The sequence below is a fragment of the Rousettus aegyptiacus genome, unplaced genomic scaffold (assembly GCF_014176215.1).
Source record: "Rousettus aegyptiacus isolate mRouAeg1 unplaced genomic scaffold, mRouAeg1.p scaffold_m13_p_10, whole genome shotgun sequence".
In the NCBI taxonomy this organism is placed as follows: domain Eukaryota; kingdom Metazoa; phylum Chordata; class Mammalia; order Chiroptera; family Pteropodidae; genus Rousettus; species Rousettus aegyptiacus.
The window spans coordinates 11,891,360-11,918,221 of record NW_023416285.1 but is presented as its reverse complement, the minus strand read 5'-3'; the positions used below and the strand labels follow the sequence as shown (position 1 = coordinate 11,918,221).

General features: G+C 39.0%; 1 protein-coding gene, 1 non-coding gene and 1 pseudogene across 3 annotated transcripts in view; 1 reads left to right on the top strand and 2 right to left on the bottom strand.

Moving 5' to 3' along the window:
- LOC107498299 (cytosolic beta-glucosidase) overlaps positions 1 to 26,862 on the bottom strand; it is a 187,188-nt gene that overhangs the window by 115,532 nt on the left and 44,794 nt on the right. The window lies entirely within an intron of this gene.
- On the bottom strand, positions 19,426 to 19,544 carry LOC118608779. The gene has a single exon (XR_004953180.1). It is a non-coding gene; the product is annotated as a 5S ribosomal RNA (ribosomal RNA).
- Positions 22,255 to 22,373, top strand: LOC118608781 (annotated as a pseudogene).

Sequence of the window (26,862 nt, the reverse complement as noted above, 5' to 3'; positions counted from 1 at the left end):
ACTTTTGTCATGGAGTTGGCCCTCCGTTCTTTAGAGGGACAACCAGAAACTAGAAAAATGGAGAAGAAATGGGGAATGTGAGGGATGAGGTCTGGTCCCTTCTGTTTTAGTGAACATTTGGATATCACTTTTATTAGGACAAAATACCAGCATGTGTCGACACATCCATTTCTGGAATGCTTTCCCCGTCTTGCAGCTTTTGTTTAATTTCTGCCTTTGTTATTTAGAAGAGAAGCCTAGAGCTTTCAGCTAAAAACACGGTCTTTATTTTTACAGCGGCGTAATGGCCAATACGCAAAGGCGAATATTTAGTTTGGGTTGGTTTTTTTCCCCCCAAAATTAATTGACCCCTTAATCAATAATTGTTTTCTTTCTTAATTGGATCACCAATGATTAAATGGCAAACATCATTAAATTCCCCCAAATTACCTTTATTTTCCTACAGTGTTAATTTATTCCATTTTGCCTCTGGTCTGTTGAACTATGTCTATTCTAATTTTTTTTTTTCTCATTTTCTCTTCTGGCATTCTTTTCTCTTCCTCTCATATATATAGATCTAAGCTTCCAAAATGTCTAGTGCCTGAAATTTTGTGGTAATAGAAAGCAGGTTACTTATCAAAGAGCTTTTTCCTTTATGGCGATCACCCATATACATCACCACTAAGAATAAAGAAAAAAACCCCCACCAATTTAAAAGAAGTGTGATTCTTATTTTACCTTTTTATAGATGCCTTAAGCAGAACTGTCAATTTTGCCAGGTTAAGGAAGAAAACATTTTTATTTGCAATATTCTCCACAAATATGCTATGTATGGCTCTTAGAGTTAAAAACGCATCATCTCCTCCAAGTGTAAATATTTTCTTGGGATGCGAAATCCAATAAAACCACAGGTCCCTGGCCTTTGTGGTTGGTATAAACAAGCTCTGTTTTTAGAGCTTTCAGTCTCAAGATGTGACAGCCACGATTTTATTTTAAAGGTTATACTTTGCATTTTTAAAAAAGTGTTTGCAAGATTTATTCGTATGAGGTTAAATGTTTCCACATATCTGAAGTCACCTGCTAGGATCAGCCCCACTTTACAAATGGAAAACCATTTATGTGAAGGGAACAATGTTTTCTTTGTATCTAACCACAAGCTGGCTCAGCCTCACCTTCACAATTAATTGAGTTTCCAAAATTATTTTCCTGGCATGCACCGTGATTCTTTTCTTCTCTCAGAAATAGAGAACAAAATTGCTTTATCCCAAGTCCTTGCTTTAGCTTTTGAATGTCAGCAACGCTTTCACTCTTCTGAAATGTTAAGCTGAGCCCCTGAGGAAGTGTGTGCGGTATAAAGAATCTACTTGTTGCAAATGTGACTTAACTTCTCCAGGTCTGTTTCCAAATGCACGTGTACCGACTTCCTACCGCCCATGTCACTTGGGCTTCTTATTGGTATATTTCTTACAAGATTTATTTGCAAAATGTGGGCACAGCTTGGTGTTGAGGTTCTGATACTGATCTTTATTTCCATTTGTATTTTTACTATTTGACAATACTATTTGACAATAGTACACGTTATATCTCAGAAGGAGGAAAATTTTTTTTTTTTTCAAATGAGACTGCATGAGCAATAAATTCTATGGGCCATCACCAGACCCTGATTCTAATCACTAGCATTCTTCAAAGCAGGTTGTGTGTGAATTACACACCACCATACTCGAAGAAAGGAAAAATAGCTCAGAAGCCTACTGTTCTTTCGTGAGCACTTCCAGTAGCCGTTTGGACGGGTGACATAGATGCACTAAGTAATAATGTCACAACTAGCTGCCAGTCATTTGGGGCTAAACAAAGATAACACTCCAGACGCTCTTGACCTTCCACTACTTGGTCGTTCTTTATCCACTTTGTTCAGCACATCTTTCTCTCTTTCATTCTTTCTCCTTCCTTCCTTCCTTCCTTCCTTCCTTCCTTCCTTCCTTCCTTCCTTCCTTCCTTCCTTCCTTCCTCCCTCTTCCTCTCTCTCTCTCCTCCCTCCTCCCTCCCTCTCTCTCTCTTTCTCTCTTTCTTTTCTTTTCTTTTCTTTTTTTTTTTTTTTAAAGCCGAAAGGCTTGCTGCACAGCTGTTCCTTATGCCATATGGTAGAGCAGTTAGCTACCATAGCCCCTCTCCTCTCCTTCCCTTCTACAGTGGTCAAGTGGAAGCAAGACCTTCATTCAGAATTATAAAACGTAGAACTAAAAAGGCCCTATTCATGAAGTTTGGCAAGGAATCTTCAGTAAGGAGCAAAGAGTCTTGTGGGCTAAAAATTATGTAAAGGTCATTTAGTAAGGCACAATCATTTATAAACAAAAAAGAAGGCCAGGTAATCGCCTGGAAAAGCACTGTTACAAGTCAGCAAAGCCAGAACTCGAGTCCAAGTTTTCCCATTCCAAGCCCTGTCTTTCTGCCCAGCATTTTTATTCCATTTGAAGAAACAGTCTATTATTATTCTAGAAGGCCGGCCCCATTTCTACCTTAGTGCCCATGAAAGAGCGTTTCTCAAATTTTCTTTGATTTTTTTTTTTTTTCAGCTTGCTAGGACATCAGAGAATTCTATATTTCTTTTTAGAGGCACTTATCTTTACTTGGTAGCTCCACTTTCCAAAAGGCCTATAGCTAACAATCCCCGAAAGGATTGTAAAAAATTCCACTCCTGGCCAAAGTTTCTTCATTGCATGCCTTAAAAAAAAAAAAGAAAGAAAGAAAGAAAGAAGGAAAAAAATCACTTCTCTACTCTTTCCCTCTCTCTCCCTTGTATAAAAGTAAAAACGGCAAAGGGAGAAACAAATCTGGAAATAAGTGCTGATATATGTTTGGCACTGGGTTTTACACCACCAACATAGAGGAAGTAGAATATTGTGGCACACTCAAAATGAACGGGCAGCCCATTCACCAGAAAACAGTGAACGAGGTTTCCAAACCAAGAGAAATATTTCAAGGAACCAGCATATTTTGGACAAATATCTCTTGCCAGTGACAACACGCAGTCAGAATTCTGGCATTCCATTTTGTTGGATCGACACTACTTAAAAAGAAACAAATAAACAAAAAGAAAAAAAAACCCACCAAAATGCTTTTGTTTTTATTTCCCCATGATTTCGATCACTCCATAATGAGAGATGAAGAGTGTGCTTGCATTAATCTATGTGTATTAGAATAATGCTTGCCTTTGACAGGGAGGAAAAAAGTCATGCTTCCTAAGTCAGATCAGATCAGCCTGAGCACTCGAATTTTCCACTTAAGCTTGAGCCTCACATTCCAAAACACAGCCTAACTCTAGAAAAGCGTACTAGAAGGTCAGGTTTGGATAGGAGCACAGTGGTTTTCCCAGCTAGTTACTGACTGAAGGGGTTCGGAGCAGGCCTGAGATGTGCTGTATGTATTGCATGTGGATAATTTTGAGCTGAAGGCAACTGAGACTCTGCAAGTTCAGAAGAAACTTTTGCTCCTCCCTTAACTGCCTAAAAGAATCTAAATTGGGGGCTTTGCCATAATAAAAGCTATTACCAGAAATAACTTTTTTATGACCTATCTATATGGCAGGGCAAACATCTAATTACTGAACATCTGCTCTTTTTATTGTCCTCCAACGATCTTCCTCTCTCCCGAAGCCCCAGGCGCCTTATCTCATCCTTAATTCAGAATGCCATATATACCTCATTTTCATTTTCTGTCTCTGAACCTCTCATGTATAATGGGTCTCTGATCCTCTCATGTATGTGAGGTTCCCATACACATGTATGTAATTAAATTTATTCATTTTCTCTTGTTCATCTGTCTTGCATAGACTTAATGATTATACCAGTGAAAGAGTGGTAAATAAAGGTTCGAGAAAGGTGTCTTCCTCCTCGACAGGGCCGTTTGCCTCTCTTCTCCTTTCTCTTTTCGCAAACACTGAATTCAAGTGCAAATGGTTCATAAGTAAACTATGACAACTGGAGGAAGGGGGAGAAGTTGGATTAACAGACATGGAGACATGGTGTTCTTTCAATGACTGGTAGAATGTGTATGGGATTTGGGTTCACCTTTCTCATGCCTGTGGCCATTCTAACCACTTCGGTTTATCTTAAAGCTTTTCCTCTTCTTCGTGGTGAAATTAGGTGTTTATGAAGGAAGGCGAAGGGAATCAAGAAGTGTAGACCAAGGGTCATCCTATCCATTTTCCCATGCAGACTTAGTTCACAGTAATCCTAAAGGCCGAGAAGTCTTATTCCTTTTTTAAAGATTTAGAAATGGATGGTTATCAAGGTTGAATAACTTTGCTCAATTCAGAACTAAGGAAGAGTGGTGTGGGGAGGTATTTGACAATAAAACCTATTGGTTTTGCCCCAAATCATGATACTCAGAGCTTATCGCCCGTGAGTGAAGAGCATGTACAGATTTTAGCTCTTCACTCCCAGGCAAGAAGACAAATCTAGAAGCCACACCCACTCTGCCTTTTTGTGAATCCGAATTGCTAAAATACCATCATTTTTCATTAGACAAAATCCAGGCTCTTCTGAACAAATGGTAGCTGCGAAGGAGGCCACTTAGCTCCTGGGGTGGGATTGTGTGTTCATGATGATAGATGAAAGAGAAGCCTACACAGTGGAGTGTAGCAACCCTACGGACTTACAGTGTAGGAGGCACTGGAGACAAAAACCCAAGACAGCACCTTCCTTGCACAGATCTCTTTATTTGGAGCTCTGACTTCTGACTTCTTGGACCGTCAACACCTTCATTTAAAAAGCTCTGCCTCCCAGAGACCGCTTCCTTTGTATAACGAAGGCTTGCCTACTTCCATAGGCAGATTTTAAACTCCTTGAGCATGGGGGCCCTGTCCTAAGTATTTTAACATCTACCAAGAACCTGAACTTGCACTCTGGTAATTCTCTTGAATAAGGCAAGCGAGGAGAAGAGGGAGGTTTAGAGGGAAGTGATAAGTTTTGGCTAATGTACCTTAAAAAAAAAAAAAAAAACTGCTGCTTTTTTCAGCATTTCAAGTTCTGCCACATTTTTTCAAATCCATTTCCATGAATTACCTTGGTCATTCTCTTTCTCATCTTGATGCCTCCCTATATCTTTTTAAAACCATAAATTTAGATAGACAATCGCTCACAGGTGGTTCAAATGTATACCATCAGCAAAATTTAATTTTCTCTTGGTGGACAAGCCCAAACCTGAAGACCTCATGATTTGCGACCAGATCATGATGTATATAAGTCATTCCAAGAAAATAGCTCAACGATCTGGATCTGATGCCCGTGGCAAGTATCACATCAGTGGGTGGATGTACCTATTGATATAATGATGTAAAGAGAAAGCAAAGAAAGGGAGAATACTGTTGGTTCTTATTTATGATCAGAAAGTTTCTTAGAATGTATTTGCTTGCCTTGGTTTATAAATGAGAAACTTAAGACACTTGCTCACAGCTGCTAAGATCCATGGGTGTTGAACCCGTAACTCATTGCCTTCTACTTGCTTTCACAGTTCAAAACTCTAGGTCAGCTAGAGGTGCCCATTTAAGGATCAGGATGCTACAAAGATCATTAACAACTGGGAAACCCATACATTTGAATTGGTACTTTCAAATAAATCACGGTATAGATTTATACAATGATTTCTATTACAAAGCATTGCTATGGATTCCCAGTCAAGTACAGAAAGAATTCTGTTGTCTTGAAAATGCTGTTTATTTTGCATTTATATTAACCAACCCTCCCTAAAACCTCTTGCTCTTGGAAAATAGTTAAGGTGTGGTTATTACAAGGTTACACCCATGAGTTCAAATCCAGGATCTGTCACTTAATAGTTACAAGTATTTGGAAACAAAGTATGCTTCAACTTCCTTATCTATAGCATGGAAATGGTCCTTATTTTGGAGAGTTGTCATGATTAATTTATCTCATTCACAGGGAACATTTTGCACTGTGCCTGACATATTATAATCATTAATGTGAGCTATTCAGACATCATTCAAGCTAAACAGACCTCTCAGACTTTGGTCAATTTCTTTGTGGGAAGAAAAATAAGACAATTGTTTAAAGAAGAAAACAAAGATATGTAAAATGCCAGAGGATACTCAGAAAGTTGTGAACCTAGTCAGAGATGTGGATGGACCCTGTAAGAACAGGTTGCCCTTGAGTCTCCTAAAATCTGTTTCTTAAGGTTCATCGCCACAACAGTTTAAGGATCTAATTAACCCTTAGCCGAAACCAGTTGTAAACTGAGAATCATGATAAAAATGTCAGTTTGGTTATGTCTTACTGTTGACTTTTACCAAATTTATTCTGACAATAATTCTTACTAAAGTCTGTTACAAATTATTTCTATGTCTACTTTCAACTTCTTAAAGCACAGTTTTGATCATGTCCCTCCATCGGTGGTTCCTACAAGTAAAATTTGCACAGAGACTGAATATCTTCTAAAGCTATTCCTGCCATGTGGAATGCATTTCTCTTTCCACCTCCATCTGTCCAATTCTTAGTCAACCTACAAGGTTCACATGTCGCTCCTATGAGATCTTATCTAATTTCCCTAGAGTCAACATTATTTTCTTCCTTCTTTGAACTATGCCGGCACTTTGTTTACAATGTCGTGGGAAATCAAAGCTCATCTGGCATGCCACTGCATGTCAACAGCCATGGCAAATAATTTGTGTTTCCACAAATCAACGCTGCTTTTCCCTCCTGGGAATATTTGTGCATATTGGTTCTGTAGTCTGAGATGCCCTCCATCCTCTCATTTAGCCAGTGGACTTCTAATCCTGCAAACCTTAATCGGAGGGCTACCTTGTCAGGCAGGACTCCCTCAGGCAGACTTAAGTAAACCCTTCTCACCATCTCACAGCACCTAACGGACCCTCAGCACTTTGAGAAGCAGTAGAAGGTATAGTTTTTGACACTTAACAACACTGTGTTTGAATCCTAGCTCGGTCATCACTCAGATAATTTAGATTCAGTCATTTAGATCTACTCTAAACACCAACTTTCTTCCACCAAAATTAGAGAAAGGTTGAGAGAGAGGATGTTAATAGTGGAAAGAAACTACTATAATAGCTTATAAAATCTTGAGAATTTGCAGCATTTTGAATAAAGCACATGGTACATTGAGCAGATAAATAAGTAGTAGATATTTTCACACAATTCTATGTTAGCTGCTACCATAATATATCACAATTTTTGAAATGATGTTCCTTCTGTACCAGGAGCCCCTGGGTGGCAGCTGTCAGACTGTAAGAGTCTTAGAGTCTGACAAAAACGCACATTTGAATATCAACTCTGTTATTTACAAACTGTAGGTGATTGAGCAAGATCCTTCATTTCTGTATGCCTCAGTTTCACTACCTATAACACAAAAGTAATATTAGCTATGTGGGAGGGCAGTTATAAGGATTCAATAAGTATAAATAAGAAGCTTAGAGAAATATACAGTATATAGTAACTTCTCAACATATGACAGTTAGTATTTATTTGTAATGCCGGTATCTAAATATAAAATATAAGCAGATGCTAAATGTATCTTGAATGAAGAAATAAGTAGACTATTAAATACTATACAAATATTAATAATCATTATGAATATCAACTTAATGAAATTATTTCAGCTCTAGAATCCAGTTCCCAACTTTGTTCATCAGGAAATTTGATTTCATCCTTTACTCTAGACCCTGGGAAGTAAGATCCAGGATGCAAATAAAATTGATTCCATCTTTTTAAAAAATGTTATAGAATATATACCTGGACCAATAGTCAAAATTTATTTGTATGCAATGAGATAATTTCTCTTATTGTCTATCATCAGGCCTGCTATGGATCAAAACAAAGAATGTTGCATCTTACATTCTTTTTTGTCCTAAGTACCCTTCTCAATCCTTAAATTCAACCAACATATTTGTTGAGGGTCTAAAGTTTATAGAGAAAAAGCTCTGGACCAACCATCTATTCTTTAAGATTCCTTCTAGGATGCAAAGGTGCTCAGCACCGTGCTGGGTCCCATGGAGAGATAACAAAATAAGAGGCAAGTTCCCTTCCTTCCAAGAGCACCTGGTCCAGCGCTAATATTTTTAAATAAAATAAGGAGCTACTGATTAGAATCAGAGCCTGCTGGTTCTCAATTTAAGGCTGACAACACGGAATATTCTTACTCCGGGTCACTGTTTTGCATCACGACCAGAGTCTCCTGATTCCTCAGTTTTCTGTGCATTGCAATATCACAGATACATTTTCAACACCGAGTTTTACAAGAAGGACATTTTCGAGGGGCCATCTCCTGACTGCCTCTTGCTTATCTCATGTACGTTCCTGACAGCCTCACAGTGGGTGCCACCTTTCCGACATGTTGCACTTTTTTACAGATTCGAATGTCTCCCAGCATCCACATTATCTTGGACGCTTGTCTGTTCACTTCGAATATGGCAGCATTAAAGGTGACAGTGAGTCTTGGTGTTAACAATAGGGAAATGAAGCACCGTACTACTTTTTGACTCTCATGGGAAAAGTTTTGAGGACACTTAATTTAGTTCTGTCTTTTTGAACTGTAAGAGTTACCTATTTTTGTAGGATTTATGCTACCGTGTGTGCCTTCCTTAAAATTTTCCTTAATAACTCATTCTTTGCAGTCATTTCATTTTTATTATTTTTACTCGTATGTTAATTTTATGCTATTTAGATTATTTGTATCTTTAACCTATTTTCCCAAACAACAGCCATTATTTCTAAGTGCTTAAAATGTATCGGACACTCTTCTATATCATTTAATCCACACACCGACCATATAAGAAAGGTATCATTATGATTAATTCCACTTTACAGCTGAGAAAACACAGGTGTATTAAGGGTATATAATTATCCCAAGAACCTACAGCCAGGAAGTAGAAAAGCAAGATTGGAACATAGATTTTTTTTGGCTCCAAAACCTGAATCTTCAATTACAATGTCTTAGCAACTCCCTTAACGGATGGAGCATTTCTTTAGAACAGAAACGGTGTACTGCTCTGATCTCTATATTTCTTCCTAACACCTAGCACAGAGCCTCTTTCTTAGTAGCTTAATAAATATTTGTGAAGAAAAAGAAAGAGAAGAAGGCTGAGAAGGAGGAGGAGGAAGAGAGGGAATGAATTTCAAGAATGATGTGGCAACTGTAATAAAGTTTCTTATTTCTTAAAGGCATCCCCCTGCCTCGCTTAAATCCTTGGGCTACAGCCAAGGGTGCGCACACCACGTGGGGGATGAGGATGGGAGGTGGGCGGGTCATACATTTCTAATTTTCTGCATGGATGCCTTAGTTACTATTAAGATATTGTCAAAGGGAAGTAATTTCGAAGAGGAGAAGCAACTCTGATTAAGGAGATCGATTAAAATCGACTTTTGAGAAAATATTAAAAGCTCAAAGGAAAAGGAAAACATTAAGATTAGGAGGCATTAAAGGGAGCATACTGACCACGTCTTTTATGACAAGGGTTGCAACACGAGTGAACATAGTCAGCCCGCTCAAGGCCACACACGCCCGTGTTAGCTGAGATCCTAACAAGCTCGGTGCCTCTGTCCTATTTTAATCACATAACCTCCGTGCCTACTTCTTCTCTTGCTGGGCAGATCAAAGCTTAGACCCTAACTGTAGCACATGAAGTTTAATTTAGTCCCACTCCATAGATCCTGTGAACTAATTTTTTCTCTTAGAGATTTGCAGAGACCAAAGTAACCACCCCGACTACCTCTCATTTCTACAAGGGATTTACTACCGTTAAGTAAGCATATTACTATATGTCAAGCTCCTAGTGTGTGGAGTCCCTGGCAGACTATCTGGATTCTGCTAAACGCCCTTCCCTTCCGGCCAGGGCTGCCCTGGAGCTAATGGTCTGGCATTTGGCCTCAGGAGTGTAGCCCAGAAAGAATATCAATGACTAGTCCTCTGGGAGCATCTGAGAAACGGGTCCTCTCGGGACAGCTGACATAGAGATCCATCCTCCTTGGCCTCTGCAAATCCTACTTGTTTCCAGATCTGGGTTTTTGATCTTTGGCAGCATTTGAAAGCTGTCACTCAAAATGGATTCTGGCCACTCATTTTCTAGCCAGTCCAGATGTATTCTAATTAAGTTCTCTTAACACTGACATATAAGAAGAAAGCTGTCAGGTGGGAACGGTAGCCAGTAGGGCTAGAAAACTCCACTACGATTAAAACACTGGGCAATCCTGGGAGGGACTGGGGCTGGGAAATTGGAATTACCAGGAAATTAGAGGGTCTTTTTTTTTTTTTTTTATTGTATTCTCCTCATTTTTCTTTAGTGTACGAAGGAAGTCCCTGTGTTTCAAAATCACATACTTTCGCAGAAAAAGGGCTAGTGGTATTGCCATTCCAGGAGTTTATAATGACAAATGGAAAGCTTTTGCGTTACTGTCCACACGTGTGTGCTCAGCCTGTTCGGACACCCTCACCTGCTCTGGCGGAGCAGTAATGTCTTCCTTGATTTACTCAGAGAGACGTGAAACTCCAAGTGACAGCTGTTTGCAACTTTCCCCTTACCGCCACATTCTACTTTTAGTAACACCCCCCCCCCAAAAAAAAAAAAAAAAAAAAGAACAGGTACACTTGAGGGAGCAGGCCAGAACTACACAACATGCCCTGGAATTAGACATTAGAATCGGGGTATGTTCTAATGCTACATCCGCTTTTCTCAATTTAGTAAACTCACGAATCATTCGAAGTTAACATGTTTTGGTTTCCTGGGTGTGTGTTTTAATCAACTTCAAGCAACTTTGACTTTTTTCTAACTTCTTAAAAAATGAAGAGTTATCGTAGGTATATTACAAAGACTGAGAGAAGCAAAAACCGAGAGGTCCCACCAGCAGTGGTAGTCAAGATTTAACGTTTTAACATCTTGGAGTACATCCTGTCGGGTAATGTGTTACATTTTACTCTTTTAAATGAAGGAACCCCATTTCATTGCATCTCTCTTCACAATGAAATTCAGTAAAACATGAAAAGACTGTCTTTAAACCCATTTTAATATCTACAGAGTAGATCTGAGGGAGCAAAAGACAGGGCATAGTGTCTGTGTGTATCTTCACGTGCATAGAACATTTTACAACTAAGAGAGGAAGTTAAAATTAAACATGGTCAAGTGAATGCTCATTTACTTATGCTCCATCAATGCTTCTCTCTCTTATTCTGTTAAAATAACAATATAGGGATAAACTCACAAGGGCAAAGACTGTGGGGAAAGAGGTAACAGCCATAAATTTCGGGAGGATGGGAAACAAATGGACAATTGGTAAGGAACTTAGCAGAACAGAGAAAAACATGAGAGACAGCCCCCAAAAGCAAGCAGATTCGGTCTCTAGAATTCCCAAACTGAAAAGCAGGATCGTAGATGGGGCTAAAAACTAGAGGGTTTTTTGAAAATCTGTCTAATGAGGAGCAAGTGCTAACAGCGTGCTGATACTCAGCTCCCTACTTGCCCCCATCTTACCCCACAAAAGCCCTGTTTGCCTTTCTCCATGGTATAAATAGTCCTACCATGGCTAATGTCAACCTTCTAACATAATGCTACTGACACAGAATTAGGAAGCAATGAGCATGACCATCCCAGCAAACCGGGCAAACTGGCCTCAGCACACCTCCGCTTCCACCCTCCGAAGCTGCTGGGGAGTGGTCCTTCTCTTTCTCCAGCTCAAGAATGGCTGCTAATTCCATGGAGACATTCCCGAGAGAGGCTGAGGACCCAGGAACCCGAGGCTCAGTTACGGAGGAGGCGCAGCCACGAAAAGGGGGATGATCTAGAAACAAAGAGAGACACAGCCCCTTTCTCCTCTTAGCTCCCTGAACGGCCTGGCGACAGGAGAATCCCTTTATGGTGAAACCGAAACCTAAGAACAGAAAATCAATAGATATGGCATCTGAGGGGTTCCTCCATGACAGAGTGCAGCCACCTCTCATCAAAATAAAGCCCACCGTGGAGATGCTTCACTCTTGCCCAGAGCTTCCAGTCAGCCTTTCAGTGTATCACTTTTAAAAACGAACAAAAAAATATTGGCGTTGGCAGTATTGTTGGCTATTCAGCCACTCTTTGTCCCTGAGAGCTAGAATTCTTAACATAGCAGAGAAGAGATTAAATGTAATGCAGAAGAACTTAAACCCTCACATTTATGGTCAAATTTGAGTGGAAATCAATGGAGACATGAAAGGGGCAAGACAATGGGATAGTCATATGCCAAAAATATAAACTTTGAGTCATACTTCATGCCATCTATAAATATTAAATCAAAGTGGCTCACAGACCTAAGTGTCAGAGCTAAAACTAAAAAAATTCTAGAAGAAAACATAGAAGGTAATCTTTGTGACTTTGGATTAGACAAATATTTTTAAAGATGGCATCGAAAGCAGAATACATTTTTAAAAATTGATAAATTGGATATTTTTGATAAATTTCATCAAAATTAAAATCTTTTGCTCTTCGAAATATAGTTAAATCATGATAAGGCAATATACATACTAGGATAAAGTATTTGTAAACCATATACAACAAAAAGGCTTACATCTAGGATAGAAAAAGAATTTTTGAAATTAAGTAAGAAGCTGAATAATCCAATAAAAAACTGGACAAAAAATTTGGGTAGACATAAAAAAAGTATATACCTATGTTTGATAAAAGCATAAAAAAATTTTTAACATCAGTAATCATCAGGGAAAAGCAAATTAAAATCACAATGAGCTACTGCTGCACAGCAGTTAATGATAATCGAAAAGACAGACTGCATGAAATGTTAGCCAACATCTGGAAAAAGCAGATATCCTGTACTTTGCTGGTAAGAGAACAGTTTGGAAACTTTGGGAACCAATGTGACAGTTTCTTAAAAAGTTAAGGAGTTACTACATAACCCAGAAATTCTATCCTTAGGTATTTACTTGAGAGAAATAAAAACGTACGTCTACTCAAAGATGCAAATGACCATAGTAGCATTATTCATAATTGCTCAAGATGGGAACAATCCAAATATCATCAACTGGTAAATAGATAAAATATGGTATAGCCATACGATGGAATACTAGTCAGTAATAAAAAGGAATGGATTACTTTTACATAATAAAGCATGGAGTAGCCTCAACACCATTATGCTTGGTGAAGACGCCAAATGACTACACATATTGTCAGAATTTCCAGAAAAGCAATTCATAAAGACAGAAAACAGATCAATGGATGCCTGCGAAGAGACACAAGGGAACTATTAGTGTTGATGGAAATGTTCAAAAGCTGACTTGTTGGGATGGCTGCACAACTCTGTAAATGTATTAAAAATCATTGAAGAGTGCAGTTATTACAGGTAAATTTTACAGTATGTAAATTATATCTCCATAGAGCTGTTAAAAAATAAAGAGAGAGACTCAAAAGCCCTATTTAAAAAGTGAGCAGGAAAGAATGATGGTGTCTAGCATGCACATTTTGGTGATGCATTTGAAAGAAACATAAAGAAGTGATTATTATCCCATTTTTTTAATTTCGTATTTATTCCAAATGCCCATCGTGTTCACTATCCCATGAGTAAAAAAAGACATCATAGTAACAGATGGCCCAAATTTCCTAATGTTCTAGAACTATCTGTTCCTGTGGGATCCCCTGCTTTCTGCAAAGTCTTCCATTAACTGCAAAAGTTAATTCAAGAAGTCCATACAGCAGTCTCACTAGTATCATAAACTGAACTCTCGGCACCAATGATCTCGTGGGATCAACGATGCTCCTCCTCTCATTGTCCGAGTCTCGTTGTTAATACGTGCGCATGTGCTGTCAAACAAGTTACGTAACTTTGGGAATTTTACACATGAGATAAATGCTCTTACGGTTGCACTTGAAACTGATATTGTACAATGTAAAGATGAATATCAAAATATTTGCTAATAATTTGATTTAAAAAAATTTTTCTTTACTTAGAATGACATGAAATGGAAAATAAAGAACACCATGAAGGTTTGAGAGAAAGCCCATGGGAGCAAAAAACTTCACATTTCAGCTCCTTTAACACTTTTTTTCTAGCTTTTTCAACAAGAGACCTTGCATTTTCATGTTGCATGGGGCCTCATAAATTATAAAGCTGGCCTTGACCTGAAGGGACCATTTTCATTCAGACAGTGGTGTTCAAGTACAAGTGAGATCACGTGCTGATAACTGGAGAGGCTGCCTCGGTATTTCGATTTTTTTTCCTAAGACTATGGGACTTAAGTACAGGTTTGCTCCCTACATTTGCAGAGTGCAGGACAAGAGTATATAAGTGGAGGGCCACATATTATATGGCTGAATATTAGAAGTTGTAAGAAAGATGAAAACACTTAAATAAAGATAATCCCATTTTCTTTTCACGTCTAGCTTCATCCTATACAGAAAGGGCCTCATGCTAATGTGTGTAGACACCACAGCCCACATAGTCAAGCTTCATATACACCCCACAGAAAGCCACCCCATGCCTTCCCCTTAGACCCGGAGCCCCCAAACCCTGGGCCATGGACCAGTACCAGTCTGTGGCCTGTTAGGAACCAGGCCGCACAGCAGGAGTGAGTAAAGCTCCATCTGTGTTTGCAGCCGCTCCCCAGCGCTAGCATCACCGCCTCAGCTCCACCTCAGATCACCAGGCATTAGATTCTCATAGGAGCCCCACTTCCTGGTGCCAAAAAGGTTGGCAACCTTCAACACTTAGAGACTGACTATACAAACAGACAATAGCCAGACCAGATATAAAAATAAAACTCTGACCCACAGCCTTCAGGAAGCTGCCCGGGAGACCAACCACCTTATCTGCAATAAACCGCCCAGGAAGCCAGCCTGCTGTCAGACCTGCAGAAAGCCAATCTGCCATCTCCAGTGACAATCCAGGAAGCTAAATAAAAACTTCTATAACAATTGGTCCCCAGTGGCCAGTACGTGATTAATAACTAACAGCTTCCCTAATTTCTGTCCCTGCTTCCAACTCTATTTGGCTATAATTTTATTGGCAGTGCAGCCCAGGTGCAGGAGTCAGGACCATATCTGGGCACGAGAGCAGCTGCAGGGGCCCAGGCTGTCGGCGTGTATTTATTTGCCCAGTTGTGGCGGCTAGCTGCTAGAGCATACGCTGTGATGGGTGCAGGTGACAGGAGTCAGGGCCAAAGGATTGCAAGTGTGCGGCTGCAGGCGCGAGCTGCAGGCACGTGGCAGTGCAGCCTGTGACAGGAGTCAGGGCTAGCTGCTGGTGCGTGAGCAGCTGTGGAGGCCTGAGCTGTTGCTATGCACTTGTGTGGCTGTAGGGGTTAGGCATGGACACCCGCATGGAGCTGGGAGCTTGGACGGGCATCGTGCATGTACACAACCACGGGGGCTGGGGCTGGCTACTGGAGGTGGCATGAATATAGGCGCCCAGAGCCCAGGTCACTCAGAGCAGCACTGGTGGGGCAGGGAGGCTCCGGCAAGGGGTGGGGGTGGAGAGGAGCTCAGGCAGCTGCAAACGCACAAGCCCCTGGAGACAGCAGAGAAGGAAGCTGCAGAGGGTCCGCAGTGGCTTTGCGGGCCACAGGTTTCCTCAGTGGGGAAAGGTGTGGAATCTTCTGCGGAGCAGTTCCCAGGGGGCTATGACAGACTCCTCAGGGATGATACCTGTGGAGGGTCCACAGGATCTACAAGGGCTATTGAGGTCCTTAGTGTCAAAAGCTGCTGCGGTCCTCCGCAGAGCAGGCCCCGGGAACCACGGGCCCTTCCACCCTATGACTGACACTTGTAGCCCCTGACCTTCCTCCTCGCTCTTCTCTGTCTCTAGATGTCTCGGCTATGTCAGACTCTGGATGGGTTTGGGTTGATACCAAAGCAGGTCTTCCATGCAGTTCCCGAAAGGCTGGGAAGCTGGGAGCTCACAGCGGCGAGGGCAGGGAGGGCAGGGAGGGCAGGGAGCTCCTTCCTGGCACCGAGCAGTGCCAGCCTGGGGGATGGGATGCAGGCAAAATGAAACTGCTCTTCCTGCCCTTTCTGGGTGGCTGTTCCTAGGTTGTCTGCTCCACTGTGCTGCTGCAGCTTACGAAGTGAACGCTTGAGCTTTTCCAAAGCAATTCTCATTCATGGATAGCTGTCTCTTGTTGCTATTTGTGGGGAGATGGAGGCTGGGGTCTCCCACTCCGCCATCGTGGTGACGTCACTTAGCATCGCTCCCTCTTCTCGCGATCTGCTCTGCATTAAAATCTGGGCCTGTGCAGGAGCAGTTGCTGGCAAACACATACCTTTTCTCCTCACTTCCATAGTGGGGGGCAAGCGTGGGGCTTGGAGGCAGGGAGACAGACTTTAAATCTGGGCTCCACTACTTATGGCTATAGAACCTTTTGTAAATCGTTTGTCCTTGTTTAAATAATTTATCCTTATTTACACCATTTCTTCACATATAAAACGGAGATGATAATATCCGATTGGAATGATCGATGTTTATATTAGAGATGGTTTTGTTACAGTGTCTGGCATATAGTCGGCGTTCTATAAATATTTTCTAGTGTTGCTGCTACTACTGTTATGGTTACTGTCCATCCTTTCGGTCAGCATTCCACTAATTCTATCTCATTTGGTTTGATACTTAGTTCCTGTCAAATTTTGCTCAACAAGTATATCAAATTGTGTATTTATACAGCTAAGAGAAAATTCTCAAATACACATATGCACGCATGCACACACACACGCACACACTGCATGTCAAAAAACAATATTTCCTTGACAGGAAGAAGGATAATGATACCCAGTGGGTCTTTTCCATTTCTAATTTCAATCACTCTATGGTCCTGCAATTACTATAGCCAACTAATCAACTGAACATAATTATGCACAATTCCAAACGTATTATGAAGTAATAAGGCCTTTATTTTTCATTGTGCCCTGAATGCTTACATCATTAAAGATATAAAAACAGAATTCAATTTGAGCCCACAGAATGAAAAGTCAAAGGAATGAAAGAGAAGATAAGAAGGCCTAGTTTTTTCCTTTTTAGCTCTGAAATATATAAACACCTGCATCAAATTTTATAAGTGTGTGCATAGCCTCACAGCTGCCAGATCATATGGGGGACTTATCTTATTTGAGTCAATATTGTAGGACTTTTATCCTCAAATCCTTTGAGAACACCTGTACGTGTCAGATGTCTCCAATGAAATACAATCAAAAGTGTCCCTGAAACACTAAACGCATCTGTACCAAGATCATCAGGACATGTCTTGATTGTACCACAGCCTGGAAAAAGCATGTAACTTCACAGTTTTCTAAGTTCAGGTTGTGTGTATAAACTGAAAAATTAATCTAGAAGCATGTTCATGAAACTCAAGTAAGAGCATAAGTTTTTACAGAGTAATTATAATATAACTCCTGGAGCGTGCCATTAAATAAAATAATGAATACCATTCTGCCCCAGAGTCTATAACAGAGTGGATCAGGTCGAGTCATTATTATCTCTAATGATGAAACCCAATAAGATTCTCATTGTGAGAATGGAGCTAAGTTATGCATCTTATCTAGCATCTTCATTATACAGCCCAGTGTAGTGACTACTAGCATATGCTTTGTAGAGAAAACCAAATAAAACAACACATGTACTTTCAAAATGAAAAGAAAAGAAAACCCCACAATTATTTGGGGTATTATTTCAACATTCTTTTCTAAATTAGAAGTTCAAATATGGTGATAATAATCTCTCATCTTCAAAAAATAAAATGAAATAAAATCATAGGTTCCTTTAAATTCTAGATGTATTGTATCCCATGGTTTCCCAGCAACCAATGGGATATAATCAGCACAACTCAAAACTTTATGCTGTGTCTTCTCAGGTCACCTTTTGTGTTTGTTATTTAAATTTCCTTGGAGAACACTGAGCATAGCTAAACACTCATCATTCTCCAGGCAAAAACGTGTATGAATGTGGATTCCAAATTGTGTCCCTTTTGTTTTGTCCTATATGAATATATGTTAAAATTATAACTAATTTCATGAAGTAGTGTCATGAATGAGATAGACAAAATCATACGTCTTTAAATCCAACTAGTTGGAGCTGATATTTCAGGATGTAGGGACATAACACATTGTATTTTTCTTCCCAGCTCTTTACTCTTATGCACTCCAATTCTTTTAGAAGTTAGAAGAAAAATGTTGAGCTTAACATCAAAGATAGATTACTTTCAAAAAGGAACATTTATCAGAAAAAATATTAATTGGTTGCTGGAAAGCGGAGCCCTGAGAATTAAAGAATCTGGGTTGAAACGAGAGATAAAAGCTAGAAAATGCTGCTAATGAAGAATGGAATTTCCTTTTATGCATGTGGGAGCTTGCATGCATGTGTTCCTTTTTCGCGAAAAAATCTAAGCTGTTTAGATGAGCAAGAACATGCCATTAGCTTTGGCAGGCGAGTTTTACCTCTGCCTCCTCTGGTGTGTGATAGGAGACCTTTTCCCCCCTCAACCTCCTGACAAAGTGTTATAATGCTGCTCTGTGGTGAAGAGCGCCCACACTGCTGCTCATCCTCTGACAACTGCAAGTTGGGGATACAGAGGAAGTCCACACCCACCTGTGATCTGGGCTAAGATGCAGTGAAGAGAAGCAAGATGCAAGAAGACCATGTAGTATCCTGGCAGAGTCTGTAGGTGATTCAGAATATGCAGGTGTTTCAGCAGGGTTTACATGGCCCCTAGCACACACGTTGGCGACCTCAGCATAACAGCACCCAGGTAAGAGTAGGGATTGTGGGGGAGTACATGCAGACTGGCAAGGCAACACCCTGCTGGGAATTCTCAGCAAGGCAGGGGAGAAGGATGAGTGTCAGCGATCCTTCCCACTTGTGAATTCCTTTGCTTAATGTACCCTCCTCCTCCCCCCCAAAAAAAGAGGGATTAGGGATCAAATAACCACACATAAGAGGCACGAATGAGATAAGTTACTTCCTTTGCTATATAGCTCCCTTCCTCAAATCTCAGATCACTTTCTCTCCTCCTGCTTTTTTCAACTTCCCCCAAAACACACACACACACACACACACACACACACACACACACACACACACACACACAATCATGTTTGGGGATATAAAATTATTCAAGAGAATTTTACTTTGCCAACTCATCTTTCTACTTTCCAGCATTACTCTTCTCTAAATTCTAGAGCTGCGATGCCCAAAGGTCTCGCCTCAATATTGACAATAATAATAGTCAACGTTTTCTGAAAATGTATTGTGCTTCAGGCACTAGTCTAGTGTCCTTTACCCTTTCAAATCACACATCATTCAATACGGCTGTAATGTACATACTAGGATCATCTCCATTTCATAGATGAGAAAATTGAGAGAGATTTTTTTTTAATTTTTATTTTTTTGGATGAGGTAACCCTTGATTTACCTCACAGATTGCAAGGACCTTGTCAGTTTACAATCTCTTATTTTTTATTTTTTATGCCTACAGCACCTGGTCTTCCTTGGTGGTCTCCCATCCAAGTACTATCCAGGCCCGACCCTGCTTAGCTTCCGAGATCACATGGGATCGGGCTTGGTCAGGGTGGTATGGCCATAGACTAGACTCAGAGCGTTTAAGCAGCTTATGTAATCACATAGCTTACGCGGTATAGGGTAAAGACTTGAACCTTGACTGTCTAACTCCAGAGTACACACTTTTGATCACCTGTTATAGTATCACTGTTCATACTCCTTTTCTCCTCCTCAAAACGTAGTGACCAATCAGCATGATCACGAATGAAACTTAAGTTATATAAAGTTCCTAGACAGTGGCTGGCTATACTAAGGGCTCTATTATATGTGTCCCTTCCCCTATTTTCAATAGTAAATTATAATATGAACCATCCTAGACATCTTATTCAACTGCTGATAGTCCACCCAATATAACAATGTCCTAAATTGCTAAGGAATGGAAACGATACTAGGACTCTCTCAGGCATCCTCAGGGACACGAAGGGAGGAGAATTCTTTTCTTAGAGCCTCAGTCTCATCTTGGTAGATTTCAGTAGAGAGGGCACACTACAGCCAGGCAGGTGATATCAAAGGATGTTGAGCTATATTTTCCTGCTGGCCATAGCTATATTTTCCTGCTATTGTCATGGTAGAAGCTTCATTCAGGGTCTTTATTCAGTTACTCTGAGGTGCTAGACACTGGGGTTTATTAATGAAGGGAACACAGTATCTGGACTCAAGTGATTTCTCAAGATAGAAAGACAAGAGGCAATTTCTGCACCATCTGATGAAGTCCAAAAATAAAAATAAAAATAAAGAAGCACTTCTCATAAACTACATTACTATGTCTCACCACTGATGTCGATTTTACATGAATTAAAATAAAGACCAAAGGAAATTTTTACAAATAGCCAAGCAAAGAGAGGAGAAAAGGAGTTCTTAGAACTCGGGGAATACACATTTAAATATCTTGACGTGGGAGAAAAGACGGCACATCTAGAAATGGGGGAAAATCCCAAAACATATACAGGTCTTTGTCAAGAAAGGAACTCCAGGTACAAGAGCTGAAATAAGTTGGTTCCCTACATATGGAAAATCCACAAGGAGACATTACGGCAAGAAAGACTTTTCCTTCCTCCACTCATACTCTGGCAGGTCAAGTAATTATGGCCCTTTATTGATGTGAAAAGCACATATCAGTGAAAACGAGGGTTTGGAGAAGTTCCAAAAGCATGCGTCTCCTTTGGAAATTGTCAATAAATAAAGAAGCCAGTGCAGGCTTAGACATGAGGAAAAGGAATCTCTCTCTGGGGCTCGGTACGTTCAAGGGGCCCCTCATAACATAAACTTACCCTTACGAAAGTGTCTAAAAGAACACATGGGTCATCAAAAGAAAAAGTTCTATCATGAAATGTCATTGAGAACATGAAAAAAGTCAGATTGGGAGAGAGTATGCACTATGTATATATATGCTCTATGTGTATACATATATATATATATATATTTTGGACAAGGGCTCTTTATCCAAAATATATAAAGAATTCCAATAGCTCAATAATAAAAGGCAAAAACAAACAAACAAACAAACAAACAAAAAAACCCCAAAAACCTCAATTGCTTTAAATGAGCAAAAGACATAAATACTAAAGAAGATATACAAATGGCCAATGAGCATCTGATAAGGTCCTCAATGTCATACATCATCAAGGAAATGAATATTAAAACCAAAATAATAATAATAAAAAAAACTATTTCCTACCCAGGAGAATAGACAAAATTTTTAAAAGATTGAAATTCCAAGTATTGACAAAGGTGAGGAGGAGTTGGAACTCTCATATGAAATGACACCACCACTTTGGGAAACTGGAAGTCTCCTATAAAGTTAAACATGCTCCTCTCCTATGACCCCAAAATTCTACTCCTGGGTATTTACCGAAGGAAAATGAAAACATATGCCCATACGAAGAGTTGTATAAGGCTGTTCATAGCAGCTTTATTCATAATAGCCCCAAACTGAAAACAACCAAATGTTCATAACAGTCCCAAACTGAATACGACCAAATGTGTGTGTATTATACACACACAATAAAAACAACTAAAACTGCATGTAATACAATGGATTAATCTAAAAAATATTACTTCGAGTGAAAGAAGTCAGACACAAAATAGTGCACACCATACAATTTCCTCTTCTATGAAGCACTGAAACAGGCAAAACAAATGCACGGCAACAGAAACTGGAGCTGTGGTCACCTCTGGCCTGTGCGAGGACTGGCTGAGAAGACATTCTGTGATGAAGGGATACTTAATATCTTGAACGAGGTGGTGTTGAAATGAGTGTACACATTCGTCAAAAGTCACCTAAAATTACGCCTAGAATCTATAATTTTATTACAGTAAATCATGCCGCAATAAAAATGTGAGTTTGGCATTTAGAAAAAAATAAAGTATTTCCTATGAGATAAAAATGATTCCAGATTTACTTTATTAAAAGCTTTTCTCTCCTAAAACAGTGAGCTCCTCTCATGCAGGAATGAGTGCTCAGCACTGAAAAGACACAACACATTATCCCTGCGGGGGAGGGAACCCTTTTCTCTACCCTCTTAGGTCTGGTGGCTGAGGCTTGCAAATTAAACTGACAAAAGATTAAGAGGAGAAAACGTTTATTTTTGTACACACAGAAGAAGTAGCTTGCTCATTAAATGACTGAATTTGGAAGCTTATATACACCTAACTTCGTAAGGAAAAATTACTTTAGATTGTTATTGTCAAGAGAAAACAAATTATGTGTACATTTTTATTAAAATTATTGGGGTGAGTCTACGGCCATGCCACCCTGAACAAGCCCGATTCCATCTGATCTCAGAAGCTAAGCAGGGTCGGGCCTGAGTAGTACTTGGATGGGAGACCACCTAAGAAGACCAAGTGCTGTAGGAGTAAAAAATAAAAAAATAAGGGATTGTAAGCTGAGAATCTGTTTGATAAAATCAAATAGGTTTCAAGAGTACAATTCAATGTCATATGCATATTGCATTGTGGGTTCACCACCCAAAGTTAAATTTCCTTCTGCCGCCAGTTATTTGACCACCTCCGTTACCCCTACCTACCTCCCCACTCCCGTCTGGTAACCACAAATTATGTATATAATTAGTGATTTTGCCAAAATGCAGACAAGGAATTTATATATTTTATAAATATGTAGTTTATGAATTACAAATGTTTTTATTATTTATTCATAAATCTTTGCTCCATCAACACAACAACCTGCCACATGAAAAAAATAACACAATCAGTTATCCTTAATACATTTTGCCAACCAACCTCCAGTCATCTAAAATTCATAGCTTTATATATATATTTTCCATTTTGTCATCACAAAGGCACATTTTTCCAAAGCAGTAAATACTACATATTTTATTTAATGTTTTGTTATTTGATTGATACCTTTCGAATAGCTAGACTATGGTATTTGGGGGGACATGCTGACTCATGCCTGGGGCACTGTAAATGTAAGGAGGGAAAAGAGAAGCGCTCCCGTGTGCCTGTAACCCTAAGATCTGCCTCTCCTCTGCAAGAACCACTTGCATGGCAATTTGTGGAACCATCTCACGTTTGCTTTGACAGGACAGATCACAGTCTCTGTGATGTCTCTAGACCAGTAGGGGATGAAGTCTTCTCATACCGTTTGCTCATGCAGATACGTGCAGACGGGAGGAGGGCATGGGGCTTCAGAGAAGGGAAGCTTGTTCTTTTCATGTTATGGCTTTCTGCGCTCCATAAAGCACGTAAACAAATCATTCTGTGTAAAGAGAACTACTCACAGAGCAAGTCAACCTCCAAAGGTTTCTCAGCCCACAGTGGAGATAACATTTTCCAATGTTACAGAGAATTTCAATGTCTCGCTCTCCCTTGTCCTTCTCCAGCCTAAACACAGGGCTTTCCCTACACATAAGAAATTGGGGCACAGACAAAGGGGACAGGGATTGGGGGGTACAACTACTAATTTGTACTTCTTTAACTCTTCACCCCATTCTCCTGGGTTAAAGAAGTACAAATTATACTTGATAGATGGTCACAGGGATGGGGAGCATGGCATAGGGAATGCAGTCGCAGTGATGTAATGGCTAGGTGGGGAGCCAGAGGAGAGAAAGAGCAATTAGGGGGATCGTTTTATAAACTATATAAATGTCTAACCAATCAATGTACTCTATACTTGAAACTAATAAAATAATTTTTTTTTTAATTTGGGGCCTTTACAGTAACTTCTGCTGTACCCTCACTCACCATTCTCAATTCTATAAAGCCTCAAGAGAAAACTGAAAATTTGTTTCTCCTGTCTTAGTCTAGATCCTATTCCTAGACATCGTTTCTACCTATTGCTATTCTTTACAACCAGAAAAAAAAGTACAAAGATTTACTTTCTCAGCTTTAAGTGCTAATCATTACGAATTTTCTCCGCTTTTCCAGAATGGTACGATCTAACCACGAATGCGGAACAGTTTTCCCCCTTCGGTATCTGCATCCGCACTGCACTGCGCCCACGTATTCCCGTCAGTACCCTAACGGTGTTTTACGTGGGCAAATTCACCATTTCTTGAGGGGCAGAGCATTTTTAGAATAGAGCGGGTGCCATAAGATGCTGGATTTACTGCAAACCTAGAGAAGCTTACTTCAGGCCTCCTCATTTACACACGTCTATTCAAAGCTCTAGAAAAGACCCTCATGATATGTGATATTTTTTTTTTTTTGCAAACTATGCAAAAGTGAGTCCACCACCTCTCTTCAATTTGACTTCTCCACTGCATGTACAGCTGGATTAAGGGGATGTTGAAATGGCTGTAGGCATATCTTTTTCAAACCTAGCTAAGGGAAAGCTGACTTGAGTGTTTAGTGGGATATAGTTTTGTGATTTGCAATCGCTTCCATCTATAATTAAGCTGTTGCTAACTTTCCAGTGAATGAATCCTCCTTTTGCCCATTGTGCAAATTCATCCAGCATGAAAATCTGAAGGTCAGAGTTGGAGATCGTACTGTATGATATGATGGTGTCATTACGTTATGGTATTTTTCCCTCATTCATAATAAATGGTTACTTAGATATCTAATTTTACATGTATGAATTTGCATGCTTTATCCTAAAGATCTCCAAAATTATATAAAGTTCTGGCCTCATGTAACCCAAATATATTCGTAATGGATGTTCTGTAAATATTTAGTGCCGGAGTGAAAGACCCTCCATAATCAGATAAATTTCAACTTATCTGCTATGGCTCCTTAATATCATTAAAAAATAAAAATGCAAGGCATTAAATTAAATACCTGAATCATTAAATGTGTTAGTATATCAGAAAATGTTGGGAAAAAACATATTCATTAGAGTCAGACAGAAATGAGTTTATATCCTTCCTCCTAATAATTTAAACTTGATCAAGTTATTTAATTTCCTTGTGCCTCATTTTCCCTATCTGTGAAATGAGTATAATAATACTTTTTAGAATTATTCTGAGAATGAAATGAGATGATACATGTATAATACCAAATCGGAGTGTTGAGCTTGCAAAAGTCATTTAAAAAATGTTGGGGCACAGTGTAGGGGTTGAGCACACACAATCTGGGATAAATTATTTTACCTCTCTGTGCCTCTATGCCCTCATCTTTAAAACGGGAATAAAAATGATACCTAGATTATAATATGATTATGAAGGTTAAATGAGTTAATATTTCTAAAGCTCTTAGAATGGTGTCTTTGGCACAAGGAATGCGATATAAGTATATATTAAATTGTCAGTTATTTATTTATTAAAAATCTTTATTCTACTAGACCAAAACTGTTCTATTAGGTAGCTGCTATAAAAGAATAATCGTAACATTATCTCTGAAAACGTGGGAAGTTTATTCTAATTAAATCCACATGTATTGTTTGGGTTGCTTGTAGTCACAGATTTACACACAACTTTTTAAAAAGCCAAAGTTTTTAATCTATGGCAACACAGTCAGCCTTACTATACATAAAGACCCCAATTATACTACTTAGTTACTGTCTTCAAAAGTATTTTTGGTAACAGTTTAAAAAAAAAAAAAGAGTTTAAAAAAAAAAACTATTGTTTTCTCTGGGATCCAAGGAAGTTTAATTAAAATGCCAACATGATCAAGCAGGCTAAGAATGTTTGCTCATTATTCCAATTAAGAGTCGGTAAGATTTGATTAATATTATTCTGACTTCTTTGGGCTCTGCCAGATCTGTATATCTTCATTTAGTTATTCAACTCTAGTATATCCTATTAATTATCTCTCTCTTTACCTCTGCCTTTCTCTTTTTCAGTATAATCTTTTTCTAATGGCCTCAGGAGCTTTTTTCTTAAAATAGTAAGAATTATTTTAACTGCTGTAGTTAATTTTAGTCAAAACTTTAAATATCATTTTGAGTTAATTCATATCTCAGATTCTTCCTTTAAAAGGAAATTGTAAGTTGTTTTTTTTGTTTTTTTTTTTTTTTAATGGGACTTTCCAGGCTTGATATAATTTACTATGTAATTCGGTGTCTACCAGAAAATTAAAATGATTATTTGTGTTCCCCAGACTCAGAGAATTAGGGAATTATTGAACAGTACTGATTTTTTTTAGAAACACAGTTAGAATTGTTTAGTAATGCTTCAGTTGTATGCCAAAAGGCCAATACATTAAAATAGGGACACAATTCTGTGTTGGTTTCAAGGAAATGAAGGTGAGCCAACTTAATCATCAAAGCTTGTATATTCAATACTCACCCAAAATAACATAAATGCAGTGCCATGTTTAAAACAGTAAACGGATAGGTCTAAAATCCAAAGTTACAACTCCCAAAGAAACAATAACTCATTCTTTTATATATTTGCAATATTAAATTCTTGGCTTAATATATAATTATGAATAGGTGTGTGAAATGGTTTTCTATGGGGGAAATGCCTTGCTATCACTCTTTTTCAGTCTGGTAATTTTGCTGGTAGTTTAAAATATGTTATGATACCCAGAGGTTTTGGAAATGGTCACGTTTTATAAAAATATGAAGAAATGTGAGAGAATTTTGCTGCAACTTCTGTGAAAACCATAATTTTAAATTGAATGCTGTTTGTTTTTAAATTTCACCTGTATAAACATGAAAATGAAGTGTGAGTTTTAAAGAGAAAGGCATCTATAATTCTATTCTAGATTTTTTTGTGCCATAGTTTTGAGCTTGTGTGTGTGTGCGCACATGCATGTGCACACACATTTTTGTTTCCTGTTCTATGAAAAAAAAAAAATCTCTTCCTACTTACACTGATATTAAGACACAATGTATTAAACATGATTGTATGAAGAGTTCCTGCTTTTTTACTCGGTTTAGTTTGGTTTTTTATTTTTATCATTTCATTTCCTTATTTAAGAATTAGGCAGAGAAAACAAAATA